This window comes from Scomber japonicus, chromosome 4 (assembly GCF_027409825.1).
Source record: "Scomber japonicus isolate fScoJap1 chromosome 4, fScoJap1.pri, whole genome shotgun sequence".
NCBI classification, from domain to species: domain Eukaryota; kingdom Metazoa; phylum Chordata; class Actinopteri; order Scombriformes; family Scombridae; genus Scomber; species Scomber japonicus.
The window spans coordinates 34769447-34783698 of record NC_070581.1 but is presented as its reverse complement, the minus strand read 5'-3'; positions in this window follow the sequence as shown (position 1 = coordinate 34783698).

Below are 14252 nucleotides of genomic sequence, written 5' to 3'. Positions count from 1 at the left end.
CTTCAAGCCTCTGGTTTACATGACAGACAGTTGATCAGTGTGAACAGCGATCCTAAAGTCACGCAGTGTGTTGGTGGTTTTAGTGTCTTCAGCCCTCAAACACAAAAAGGTTGGAACAGTCAGTAAAAACCAGTCAGTAAAAACTGAGAGAGGCTCCAACTATTCCAAGAAATTAGACAGTCAGTAGCACAGGAGCAATGTCATGATCACAGTTTATACTGTTTCCCACCGTTAATGGAGTACAATACTGAGGTACTAGTACTGTACTGTAGTACAGTTAGAGGTACTAGTACTTTACTGTACTACAGTTAGAGGTACTAGTACTTTACTGTAGTATTTCCATGTGATGCTACTTGTTCAGTAGTGGAGCTCCACTCAGTGAGGTCTGAAAGCACAGTTTCTGTTTGTGTGCAGGTTAAATAACGAGATAAAAGGTGTTCGTAGGATTTCTGAACTTCGTACAGAGCTAGGCTAGTTGTTAGCTTCAACTTCCAGTCTTTATGCTAAGCTAGGCTAACCACATCCTGAATCCAGCTTCGTACTTCATAGCCAGCTAGCAAGTGCAAATCTGTAAAAGCTTCAGTTTACGATCAAGTCAGATTTTCATTCAGTTGCTCTCCAAATGTCACTTTCTGAGATGTTGATTTCTATCGTTTGTCAAATAAAAGCTGCAGAAATCAAGTCATGTTTGCACATAAAAAACAAAAAAACAGCTTTAGCTGGAAATACATATAAATCCACAGCACGACGTTTGTTAAACTCTGAGAAGTAAAAAGGGTTTTGTTGGTACTTTTGATGGTGTGGCTCAGTGTGAATGAACTGCCAGAGACATGAGTTATAAACAGCTGAGGAAACTCAATCCTTCTTTTCTAAAACATTTTTCACCACAAATGAATCAAATCTGTGACTGTGTTCACCTCAAACCACTTACTGATCAGACAGTTTGCCTGACGTCTATAATCTATGTCTCTGGCAAAACCATAACAGTACTTATAACAGGAAGTGACATATAGATTATTTTCCAATGTTTTTATTCAATAAAATCATTCAGTACTTGAACTGTTGTTGTAAGCTTGTCTGGAAACATTACGTCGTGTGTAGAGAAAAATAAATGTGGTCAATCTGTACTTTAGGACTCTTCCTGGGTTGGCGAGTTCAGCTGATTATAAAATAAGAACTGTATAAATTTAAATTTGTGATTATAAATTTGTAAAATGAGAAAACGATGATTCATTCTGTTGTAAGTGTAAATTAGGGTAAATTGTCAATTTAACATGATCTATGTTGTCTGGACACAATGTGGTGTATTCAGATTCAATAAAGAATGATTAGCTTGCTGATTCCAGTTCACACAGATGAATATTAGTCATTTATTATTGGGCTCAATGCTTTCAGACCACTCCAACTTTATTCTTCTTTGTTCTTCTTTTTCCTAAATGCTACAAAATCAGAGCGACCTCCAACATAATTAAAGTAAAGCTTAGTGAAATGGGCATAAACCAGACAGAGCACCGTCCACTTCATTAGGTACAAATATGCTAACTATGCTAACTGTGCTGCTTAACTAATGTAACAACATCTTCATCTAGTAATATCACATCATTTGGGATTTTAATTGTCAAACTGTCTGTCAGCCAAATTTCAGGAGAAACAAAAGTTTTGTTTTTCATCTTCGTTGTGAAAGAAGCAGAAACAGAAAGAACATCATGATCTAATGCAAAGACCCAGCCGTACCTGCATTCAAAAGATTTTGGAGCAATGCTAATCTCAATGGAATCGCTGAAATCAGAGAGTGAGTTAAATCTCCATGAAATCTTGAGTTCAACAGGAGGCCATCGACCGCTACCAAACTATCAGAGGTGGAAGTCTTAGAAAGAGCAGCGTGTAGTCGGGATCACACTTCAGATGTCTGAGTTAACGGCTCCACGATGAGAGCCGAAGGTATAAATTCTCCTCTTGACTGTGTTAATGTGTCGTCTTGTTGAAGACTCGATTTATATCTGTAGGGGAGGTGATACATGACATTACCTGCTGGTGTGCCCCATTATAAATTACAGCTATAATGTGACAGCTTTTTTTTTGCTTTTACTTTTTGTTTGTTGTTTTAAAGCAGTTCTAGATCAACATGTTAACACCAACATATCATCAAAAACAACACCATCAAAAGTAAGACCCCATAAAAGTTCATCAGCTACAGGAAGGAGCTGCTGTTCTCTGTCAGACACATTTTAGAGTTTAGTTAAATAGTCTCCATGAACAGTTTCTGTTTTCTAAGTGGATTCATGGAGGTTTGTTGTGGACATCAGGGTTAGACTAAGAATAATGATATCAATGTGTTTCATGTCTGACTGAGTTATGAATCTGAGAAGAAGAATGATTAATAATAGAAATAATCTTACATGAGATATAAACAAATCTTTTATGTTTATAAAAGATATTGAGGAACTCATTCATGTCTTTGTTTTCATGTCTCACTGAGTGAAGGAATCCTTTTTCTCCTCTTAGAGTCTCTGGGAGGATTTTCCCTCAGTAGAGCTGCCGCTGTGCATATCAATGACCTCACTACTGTCCCGTCGCCATGGGATACCACCCCAAATTCACGTGTGAGAAAGATGGGCCGACACGCACACACGCACACGCACACACACAGTTCTGTTAATTTAGAAACTCAAACTCTTCAGTCTGAATCGATGGGAGTCTTTGCCTGGTTACCCCCGGCAACCTGTTAAGGGGATTTACAAATATAAAGGGCAGTCAGGAAATGGTGTTTCTGCAGAGGGACAGATGACACACGGGGAGAAGATCATGTATAAACCATTAAAAATGAACAGAAAGACTCAACTCAACGTCCGCATTTTTAAAAAGGTGCATCTGAAGCTTAAAGGAAACGTTCACGACGTGTCCAGAAGTCAGGTGACCTTATGAACAATGAAAGAGGGATAAAATCCACAGTGTGTCCACATAGTCATTTAAAAGTATCTGATCAGCTTCTATTGATCTTCAGCAGTCTGAGTTAGTCTGAGTTAGTCATATCAAGTGATATCTGACACATTTACAGTCTGTTTAACATGCAGCGATCGACCAGGTGTGAACCAAAAGAACTGGGCCCAGATCTTGTTGAAGAGATTTCAGTCTGGTTAGAAGACCGAGACCGAGAGCTAAAACAGTCAGTTTGTGGTATGGTTGTTATTACACCCAACTGCAGGAAACTGTGTACATTTTGGACTAAACCAGCTTCCATAGTCAGCTGCACTGTGCATTAGGGTTGACCTGGTCGTTCCCTTCCTCTCATCAGGCCCCTGAAGGCAGCATGTTGTTTGCAGGACGTTCTGCCTGAGGGTTCTTCCTGTTTCCTTTCCACTGTCGCCAAGTGCTGCTCATGTGGGAATGTTGGGAGTACGGTCGAGACCTGTATGCCTTGAGATGACTTTGGTTGTGATTTGGTGCTTTATTAATAAAGATTGATTGATTGATGAGACCTTGAAGTGCGTTCAAATGCACCATTTTGCTCACATATTGGGGTGTTTGGTATATGACCCAAATAATGACTGCAACTAGACAGACAAGCCAATCCTGCCAGTCCTTTCTAGAAAGCTAACCAGGAGGAAAACCAACCTGACCAATGAACGGTTCGACAGCTGTACGACGCATTTAGCCTGTGTGAAACCGAACCGTAGCAACTCGTCCACTAACCCTAACCCTAAGCTCCATTCACCACCACACTTATCAGATCCTAATGTATCTCATAATTCAGTCTCAGAAAGTCAAATTGAAGCCTGTCACAGCTGGGAAAGAATGCCGATTGCAAAATGTCGTCGTCACAATTTCAGAGACCCGGTTATGGAGAACGTAAGCCTCCAGAGAGCCTCAAACCTCAGGACTGACGGGTGCTGGCTGGGCCTAAGCAGGAGTTTAGTGGCACAAACTGGTTTGGTTTTCAGCAGCTCTGTCCCACTGATGGATGTGCAATCGTGACTCTGCCAGCCAGCTTCACGCCGGTGTTTGGCTGAGCGGTTCCTTCAGCCTGCAGGTTCGCCTCTGGTGGCTGCCTGAGGGATTCTTTCCTCTTCGATCACTTTGTAGTGAGACTGCGACGCTCCTTCTGTCCCAGTAGACGACGATCAAACATGACTATCAAGAGGAAGTAAGAGTGATGAAGACTGATGAAGTTAGGAAGTTAGGAAATACTAACAATATAACCACTCATGGTTCATCAAAGAGTCAAAAAGGTTCACTTACTTTGTCTTTATTTTTTGTATTCTTAATATTTCATCTAGTTCTGTTTCTTTCTTTGGTGGAAAGTCGTTTATATCACATAGATACTATTTGAGGTAAATGACAAAAAAATATGTTTTGTCATTTCGGTGAAGGGACCCTTTGAGAGCTGATTGGACGCAGGAGGAGAGAGTTGAAGTGGAGGACTGCAGAGAGGTGGAGGAACAGAGAGAGATTGATGGAGAGTTGGAGGAACAGAGTGTTTCAGGGACTGGTGATGTTCTCATTAGTAGTGATGAGAGTTCGCCCACTGATACAAACTACCGAACAGACCGCCTCTGTTCCCTAATGAAGCCACCAACACACACACACACACACACACACACACACACACACACACACACACACACACACACACACACACACACACACACACACACACACACACACATGCATACACACACGCACACACACACACACACACACAGGCGACTAGACCTCCATTGGTCATGCGAGAACGTCTCTGGACAGACTGGATGGGAACCAACCTCAGACTGGAGTTATGTAACAGGAAGGTCACAGGTTCGAGCCTCACATCGATCTTTATGGTTGGTGCATGTTTCACACACTCAGATCCACTTGTTCCTCAGGACTCTACTTGAAGGAGCTTTATAGAGTTTCAGCTCATTGTTTATCTGTTGTGGTTCACTCTCAGCGCTCTCATAGCATCAAATCTATAAACAAGCCCACTGTCCTCTACCTGCTGAGGAACCAAAATGCATTAAATGTTCACAATGATCAGTTTCTAAAGCAGTTCTAGCATCTGCCGAATATTTCTGATGGTTAAACTGTGTGATGTGTTTGAACCTGCAGACAATTATCAGAGAGTCTGCAGCTCCTCTCAGCTTTACAGAGCTTTATAGTGAGTTTCAGCTCATTGTTTAACTGTCCAGCTGCAACTTTACTGTTCTGGTTCACTCTCAGCGCTCTCATAGCATCAATTTCAGAGAATAAAACTCCACTGTACACTACCTGCTCAGCACCAACCAGCAAACAGACACAGTTAGCTGTAGACTAGCTGGTGAATATAGTGGAGCATTTTGATATTTCCCTCAGGAGCTGGTGGAGAGTAAAAACAGAGCTAAAAGAGAGAGGATATTGGACTTTACATTCAGCAGCTGGACAGAAACACGATGAACTAATGAATGATGATGTTGATCAGTAACTGCTGGACAACAATTGATATATCAGTGTTATGTTCACTAATTGTTTCTGCAGGTTTATGGATTAGTGACATATTGAGTCTGACATTTTACAGTTAAAGCTATTTCAATGCCAAATGCTGTAGCAGTAACACAGGTTCAAAATCATTTTTAACCAAGTTTGGCGTTTCTGAACAAAACTTTCTTGTTACTTCTCAGCCGAGAACCCAACATCTTAACCAACATCTGCAATGAGCTAAAACTGACAACACTTGAATGCACCAACCCTAACCCTCTCCTATCATTTCCTCGGTAAAGACCTGCAGAGCTCAATGAAGTAATTGACAGAGAAGGTCAGGGACAGGATCAGTCATGTTCATCAGTGAGCTTCTAGTCTCTATGCTAAGCTAAGCTAAGCTAAGCTAACTACATCACGACTCCAGCTCTGTGCTGAACATGAACTAAGTTTGTTTTCACCTGTTTTTATTCACATTTTGGAAACAATGAAATTTTGAGGGAAAAAAAGGAAAATTATTGTCAATGTCAGATCTGTGTGGAGCGATGATGAGGAGACTATAACCTTCCTCACATCAATACATACAATTAAACTAAAAATATCATATTTCCACCATTTGAAGTTTGATTGACACTTCTTTAATAACTTTATCTTTTTTTTCTTTTGCAAACTTTCTGTTAATCGCGAAACATTTCAAATGTTTTACAAAAAGTTGAACTGTTCCTTTAACTTAAAAATAGCCTGACAGTCAGGTGGGAAAATGACAGAAACACTGCGTGTGTGTGAAAGTCTCACAGAGCCTCTCACTCACTGTGTGAACTCGAATATGAAGCACTATTTGTTTAAAAACTTTGTGTGTGTGTGTGTGTGTGTGTGTGTGTGTGTGTGTGTGTGTGTGTAGGAAGGGGTGAGTGAATGAACAGCAACAAGTGTGTGTGTTTGTGAGTGTGTGTCTCTTAGCACAAGCTCAATGAACACAAACTAATCTGACCTGAATGTCACACACACACACACACACACACACACACACACACACACACACACACACACACACACACACACACACACACACACACACACACACACACACACACACACACAGGAGCACAATGTTGGTTTTGTTCTGTGGGAAAACTGATGAGGGAAGGATGGAGGAGGGGGGATACTGTTGTCATGGCAACGAGCAAGGGGTTCCGATGGAGAGCTAGGTTGACTCTCATTTTGGAACAAACACACACACACACACACACACACACACACACACACACACACACACACACACACACTGGTGGGACCACCTTGAACTGCAGACAGGAAACATTGAGGCCTGTTTCTTTGTTGACTTGTATAAAAGTAGTTACACACACACACACACACACACACACACACACACACACACACACACACACAGACACACACACTTCACACTGTGAAAGTAAGGTTTTACCCACTTGTTGACAAGCGGCACCGACAGAGAGAAAGAGAAGGGAGAGTCTGAGGAGGGACGGAGGAGTTTTATCAGTGCGATCACGACCAGCTGACCGGCTTCTTCCTCTCTTCACGTTCACTTCACTTCACTTCTACTCACTTTTTTTTGTGCGTCTGCTTTTGAGTCTCTGAGAACGTTGAGCTCCAGACTCGCTCTTCTCTTCTCTAAAACTGTCAATTATCTTGGTAAAAAGCTCTAAACAGCTCGACCCCTGCCTGATAAAAGCTGCTGGTGTGATGTAACAGGACGCTGGTGTTCACGGTTGAAGGCTTCAGACTAAAAGCTTCTCCTCTCAAATAACACACCACTCCACTTCACTCAGCGGCCGGACTCATGACTTACAGTTATTTTGCATTTTGCCATTTTCAAGTCGCATCAGTTACAGAGAAAGAACAAGAGAAAAGCATCAAACCTAATAATCTGTGTTTTTATTTTACTGTATTTCAATCAATCAATCAATCTTTATTATAAAGCGCCTAATCACAATAAAAGTCATGTGAAGGCTCTTTCCACATAGAGCAGGTCTAAACCGAACTCTTCAGGTTTCATTTAAAGAGACCCAACATTCCCACATGAGCAGCACTTGGTGACAGTGGAGAGAAAAAACTCCCTTTAACAGGAAGAACCCTCAGAACCAGACTCAGAGTGGGAGAACATCTTTTAACAGGAAGAACCCTCAGAACCAGACTCAGAGTGGGAGAACATCTTTTAACAGGAAGAACCCTCAGAACCAGACTCAGAGTGGGAGAACATCTTTTAACAGGAAGAACCCTCAGAACCAGACTCAGAGTGGGAGAACATCTGCCTGGACCGGTTGGAGTAGAGAGGAGAGAGAGGAAGGAGAGGAGAGAGAGAGAGAGAGAGAGAGGAGAGGAGAGAGAGAGAGAGAGAGAGAGAGAGAGAGAGAGAGAGAGAGAGAGAGAGAGGAGAGAGGAGAGAGAGAGAGAGAGGAGAGAGAGGAGAGAGAGGAAGGAGAGGAGAGAGGAAGGAGAGGAGAGAGGAAGGAGAGGAGAGAGAGGAAGGAGAGGAGAGAGGAAAGAGAGGAAGGAGAGGAGAGAGAGGAAGGAGAGGAGAGAGAGAGGAAGGAGAGGAGAGAGAGAGTGGAAGGAGAGGATAGAGAGGAGGAGAGGAGAGAGAGGAAGAGGAGGAGAGAGAGAGAGAGAGGAAGGAGAGGAGAGGAGAGAGAGGAAGGAAAGAGAGGACCACAGACAACTCTGGGGAAGAATTAAGAAAAGGTTTGAATTAAAGCTACGTATCGATTCATCTTTGTTTTAATCATTTAACGGTTTTCTACATTTCTCTTTAAAGCACTTTGGTCAGCTGTTGGTATTTAAAAGTGTATTTCACTCTAATCTGAACTGATCTGAATCTTAATTGTCTCAGTTAGTGGACATACATACATGTAACCCAGCGACTAAAACAAATCAAATACACTAAAATCAGTGTGAGGTGTTGTCAATAGAAATAAAATCAATACATATAATCAGTCAGTCTACAGTAATATTGATAGGCAGCAGTAGAAAAAGACACGTTTGGTTTAATAGACCAATAAATGCTTAAAATCACAATTTATTTTAGAGTTATAACCTCTGAACATTGATCTCAGAGTGAAACCAGAATCATGCATTTGACTTAAACATGTCCTTAGTTTGTCAAAATGTTCATCAATGAATCGAATAAATGAACATTAACATCTGACTGAGTCCAGATGATAATAAACTGTCTAAAAAAAAGATATTTAAAGGCATCATCTTGGAATTTGGGATATTGTTACAGACATTTATCATATTATTTTAGCTCGAAGCCGAACTATTAAAAGTTAGTTGTAGATTCAGTATTTTTTTCCTTCAACTCAACTCAACTTTATTTATAAAGCACTTTAAGACAACCACAGCTGAAACAAAGTGCTGAACATAAATAGATAAAACAACACAGGAAACGTAAAACAAAAATACTAAAATTATTGTTTTATTGTTTTTAGAACAAATTAAAAACAATAAAACAATAATTAAAACAAACAAACCATAAAACCATAAAACAATAAAACAGGAGCAGAGTCTCATGCTGGGTTGAAAGCCAAGGAATAAAAATGGGTTTTAAGACGAGTTTTAAAAATGGACAGTGAGGACGCTTGTCTCTAGGAGGGTCAAACTCATTTTAGGGGCCAAATACAGTAATCTGATCTCTAGTGGGTCAGACCAGTAAAACCACTACAACCTACAAATAATATATAATATCTACATTATAACTCCACTACAATAAACCATCTGTTCACTGTGAAGAATTAGATTTCAACAATGTTATGTCTCAGGTTTCAGATGATTTATATGAATGTTTTAAATATGACATGTATAATATGTATGTATTGTAATAGTAATTTCAACTCCTTTGTAAAATACCCAACCTCCCTCCTTCTCACCAAGATATCAGACTTTACATTTCTACTACCTGAGACACCCATTCAAACCCTTGTGTATTTTAAATTGTCTTGTCTAGACCTCTTAATTTCACACTTAAGGGGGTCAGTGCCGATACCTGCGAAAGACAAAAGAGTGTGAAAGCACAGCATAGAGGGGGCCGACCCCACAGCAGATAAAGGACGTTAAACACACCCCAGAGGTGGACCTTTCCCTCAGGTATAAATGTTTAAGTTTCCCATGCTCGGTTATGTTGATTGACCTTTTCTTTGCAAAGAAAATAAAACCTTGTCGGCCGGCAGAAGTCTCTATTTCATTCTTCACCAAGAGCACAGAATTTCCACGACAGTATTGTATTCTTGTATTTCTTTGTAATTGGGGGTAAAAACCTCTGAAGCAGCAGAAACATTGTGATCACTTTTCTGCAATCTTCATTCTTTGCAAAACAGTCCAGTGGGCCGGCTTGGACCTTTTCAGGGGCCCCTTCTGGCCCACAGGCCGCATGTTTGACATCGCTGCACTAAATGATGATGATTGTTATAAAAGTGCTGAGCTCAGCTGCTGATGAAGAGACACACAACAAACAGTAACTAACACTGATGAGGGTTAGGGTGGGGGTGTGTGTGTGTGTGTGTGTGTGTGTGTGTGTGTGTGTCTTTGCTGCCCTCTGCTGGTCAGGGTCTGAATCAGTCTGCTGACACACAGTGACTCTTAAATACACATTAAAATAAAACAGCTGTTAAAGGATTATGACATCACAGCTCATCTGGTGACATCACAGCTCATCTAGTGACAGTCCTCCTTTCCTTTCCTCCCTTCCTCCCTCCTTTCCTTTCCTTTCCTCCCTTCCTTCCTCCCTTCCTTGACTGGAGGACAACAGGAGGGTTACAACATCCAGATCTTTGCAGGATTTTCATTTTCACTTCTACTTTTTGTCATTTTCTGTAAGTTGAAGTTTGGTTTTGAACGATTAAATGAACGAAACAAGACAAACAGGAATAGAGCTCATGTTGTTTCTCCATAGTATTTAATTAGTATCGTACACAAGCATGTTTCTATTAAAACACATTATATCAACTGAATCCAAACATTAATGTACAAACAGGTTGAAACTGAACAGGCCGTCTCACCGCGTTCATCCTGCATGAACAAACCCGACCCGTGAAGAAGAGCCGGACCAGCAACCAAACCCGACAGATCCAGTCAGCAAGTCACATCTGAAGGTTTTAACTTCTAACATCACATCCTGGTGCAACGATGCATTTAAATCTGTTTCCCATATTTCAAAAGTGAAGCTGATGAAGCTTTATGAACCCAAGGCTTCAGATTCAGACACTAAACCTGCTTCAGATTTCAATCAAATCAGATTCAGAGGCTGAAGTTGAGTTTTCTTTCTTTCTGGATTAAATGGAAATTGACCATTTTTAATCATTAAACTGCTGTGATGAAGTTTTAAATGTGAAATTTATATTTTAATGCATGAAAAATGGAAATGACTACTAAGCTGCTAATTGCTTTACCACTGATTTACTTATATATTTAGGAGAAATCAGAGTTCTCCGGGAGGAAAACAGGTTTCTTTCATCCTCTCCTGGGTTTGTAAGTCTGGAGGTTTTTACAGAAACAAGCTGAAACTCAGCCAGAGAATAACGACCAGCTGGGAGAATATCTGGACCCTGAAACACTGATGCTGTCTGGATTCTGTCACAGTTTGGTGCCGATTCTCCCTTTACTGACGAGTTTGAAACTGAACAGGAAATACTGAACATCACATCCTGTTGAGTTTCAAATTGTACATGCAGGATTACAGATCGTCACGAGAATATTTGCCATAATTAAAAAAAAAACATGTTAAACTTTACATTACAATGACCACAATCCAGCGTACTCATGTAAGAAAAGTAAGACAGTCGTCATCGTGTGATCAGACATCACCAACTCGAGCATGATGTCGCTGCTTCTGTTTTATTGCACTGTTTTAAGTACATGTCATGTTGTGTACTTGCATTACTTCTCTGTAGGTTAATACTCAGGCTGACACACTGGATTAAAGCCATTTAATGGTGAAGTCGCACCAAAATAACCATTTAACTTCATCAGGTCCCACAGATATACAATCCCTGCCCTCAGCATGCAAACTAAAGAGACCAGAACCAACAGAGCTGCAGGAGGATTTCAACAGTCAAACATCCGTCAAGAAGAAACGCCCCAGCTGTGATTTGAAGGCCTCGTTCTACCGACGGGTAAACTGGTCAAAGTCGCTGGTGAATCTCAGAGTTTACCAGTCGAGCTGAACCGAGAAACGACAAATCTCAACTGTTGAGGTTAAATATGTTCTTTTGCGTTTCAGTGTGATCGGGTTTTCTCTATTTTATTTGTTTTAAATAAAGAAAACCTTCAAAGGGGCCGGTGGACCTGGTCTTAATACGCCTCAAAGGAAGTCGAGCGCCGGCTGAAAACCTTTTACGGCATCAGAATCAGAGGTTTATGTCCAATGATTTTTGTACCTTTACAAGACAATTGAACAATCACTTTCTGCAGCGATTGGTCAGATGTGTGAAGCTCTGAAAGAAGGCCGACTCTGAACTTCTCTCTCAAGCTCAACTTCTTTCCTTCTTCACACAACTACTTCTTTTCTTGTGAACTGAAAACCATGAACGTCTACGACAGGCGTGTCCGAACCGTTCCACTAAGGGCCGTGTGCCTGCAACCAATCAACTGCCTGAAGACTGAGATCAGTTGATTAAATGAGTCGAGGTTGGTATGAAAACCTTCAGCCACGTGAGGCTTTATGGAACAGTCCGTACATCGCTGGTCTACGAGTCCGAAATATCATTCAACACTTCATGAAATCGGGTTAGTTTGACGCATGTTGAACCCTTTTTTGACACCGAATCGCAAAGTCCTTGGTTCAAATCCAGCCAAGGACTTTAGTTTTACCATCCTGTTTCGTTACCTGTCAACTGTCGACTCAATACTATCAAATAAAAACACAAACACCCCAAATTCTGTTTAAACAACAGACTAACAGTGTAAGTATGGAGCAGATAACAGGTCGAGACGTGACTGTGAATCCCCCCCCGGCCATCTGGTCTGTCTGATAGTGTCAATAACTAATAATCACTGTGCTGGCTGATCAACAGATCAATAAAGTTAGTGTGGACCAGAACGGAGTCAGACTGAAAATGCCAGAGCTCGACACCCACAGCAGTGAACAGTGAGAGGAGATTCAGGTTTTTACTTCCTGGATTTAAACGAGGCTGCTCGATAGTCTGAGCGGAGGAGTGCTTGTTGTTTCCAGAGTCCTGCTGAGGCCTGCAGCTCCTTAACACAGCTCAGACACAAACAGCTCAGACACAAACTGCTCCTTCAGACGTTTACTCAGAAACAAACTGCTTTCCATTGTCGGGACAAAGAGGGCCAACAGAGTCAAGAACCAAATATTCTTCTTCTCACACTGTTTGTAGAATCCAGAGAAACTAAAGACCGTTCTAACTATCGAGTACTGAGAGTTGGATGTTGCTTCCTGACTGGAGCAGGTCCACCATCAGGTCCTCGTGCCTGATGGTGGACCTGCTCCGGTCCTAATGAACCAACCAACCACTTTCATGAAAATGTCCAAACAGCAACATCCAAGATAAATAGACTAAAATCCCAACATCAGGAAGTAAATTAGGACTTTAATCTGGTCGCTGGTTTACATGCAGGTATTTATTTACTATATTTAGTCAATGTGATTAAGTTTGATGAATAAATTGAACCTCTTGGACGTTGAGGAGCTCTGGGTTTGGTTTCCTCGGCCGTCACTTCTGAATAACGGTCAAGTAACTGATTAGTTGAACAACAATGAACCGATAAAGGTCATTATTCCACAGATGTGTGTTTTCCTGCTTTGTGTGATCTTGTCTCACAGAGCACTAAAACATCTTTGGATCTTTAGAAGTCACTTATTCTCATTAATATTAGACGTCCTGTTTCATACGCGTTCCTTTTAACACTTTTATATCAAATTCAACAATCTATTCTGCAGTTAATCATTAATCATCAATAACAGTTTTGGGTATTTGAACCAGTCTTGACTAGAAGCCCCTAAAAGCTAACTCGAACCCCGAAGTCTCTTAAACCTAAACTCAAACCCTGAAATTCGGCCCGACAGTGGAAAGCCAGCCAGCCAGCCAGCCAGTGTTCACTTCCAGATTTAATCTCCCGCTCACTCTCACAGCTGACAGTTTGAGCTCTCTTAAACCAAACGGACCTCGGTACAGAACAACAGACAGACAGGTAACGTTCCTTCCTCTTCCTGTTTGTCCTGCAGTCTGATTGGCTGCTGTCCGGACCAGGATGATGTCACACATGAAGTGAACCAACAGGAGGCGCCGAGCAAACACGTGAATATAAATATGAGCAGTGGGAAAAAGGTTTGAGATGTGACAGGAAGTTAAAAGCACTACAAATTAAGAGGTAACTGATAATAGGTCAAAACGTGCTTTTAATACTTTCTCTGATTTGTTGTGATTGAAATAAACTCCGTCAGATTCGCTGTGAGCCGAGAGTAAACCCCGGACCAGCTGTGCAAACGCTCACAAAACTAAAACCTATAAATTACAAAATAAAAGTCAGCACAGTCCACACCCTGCTCGAGTTCACAGGGGTCATGTATGGAAGTGTGAGGGTGCCAAATACAAAACTGAACTATTTAATTCCACTGAAATGTGAGTTTTGCATTTGTGTGAGCGTGATGTACAACAAAATATATTATAATTAATTAATTACAGCTAAGATGATAAGAGGCTTAGTGGTTACGATGCATAATAGTAATAATAATGATAATAGTAATAATAATAATAATAATAATTAATAATTAGTAAAGTTATAATACGGAATATCTTTGTTGGTTCTCGTCTGTGTCTTAG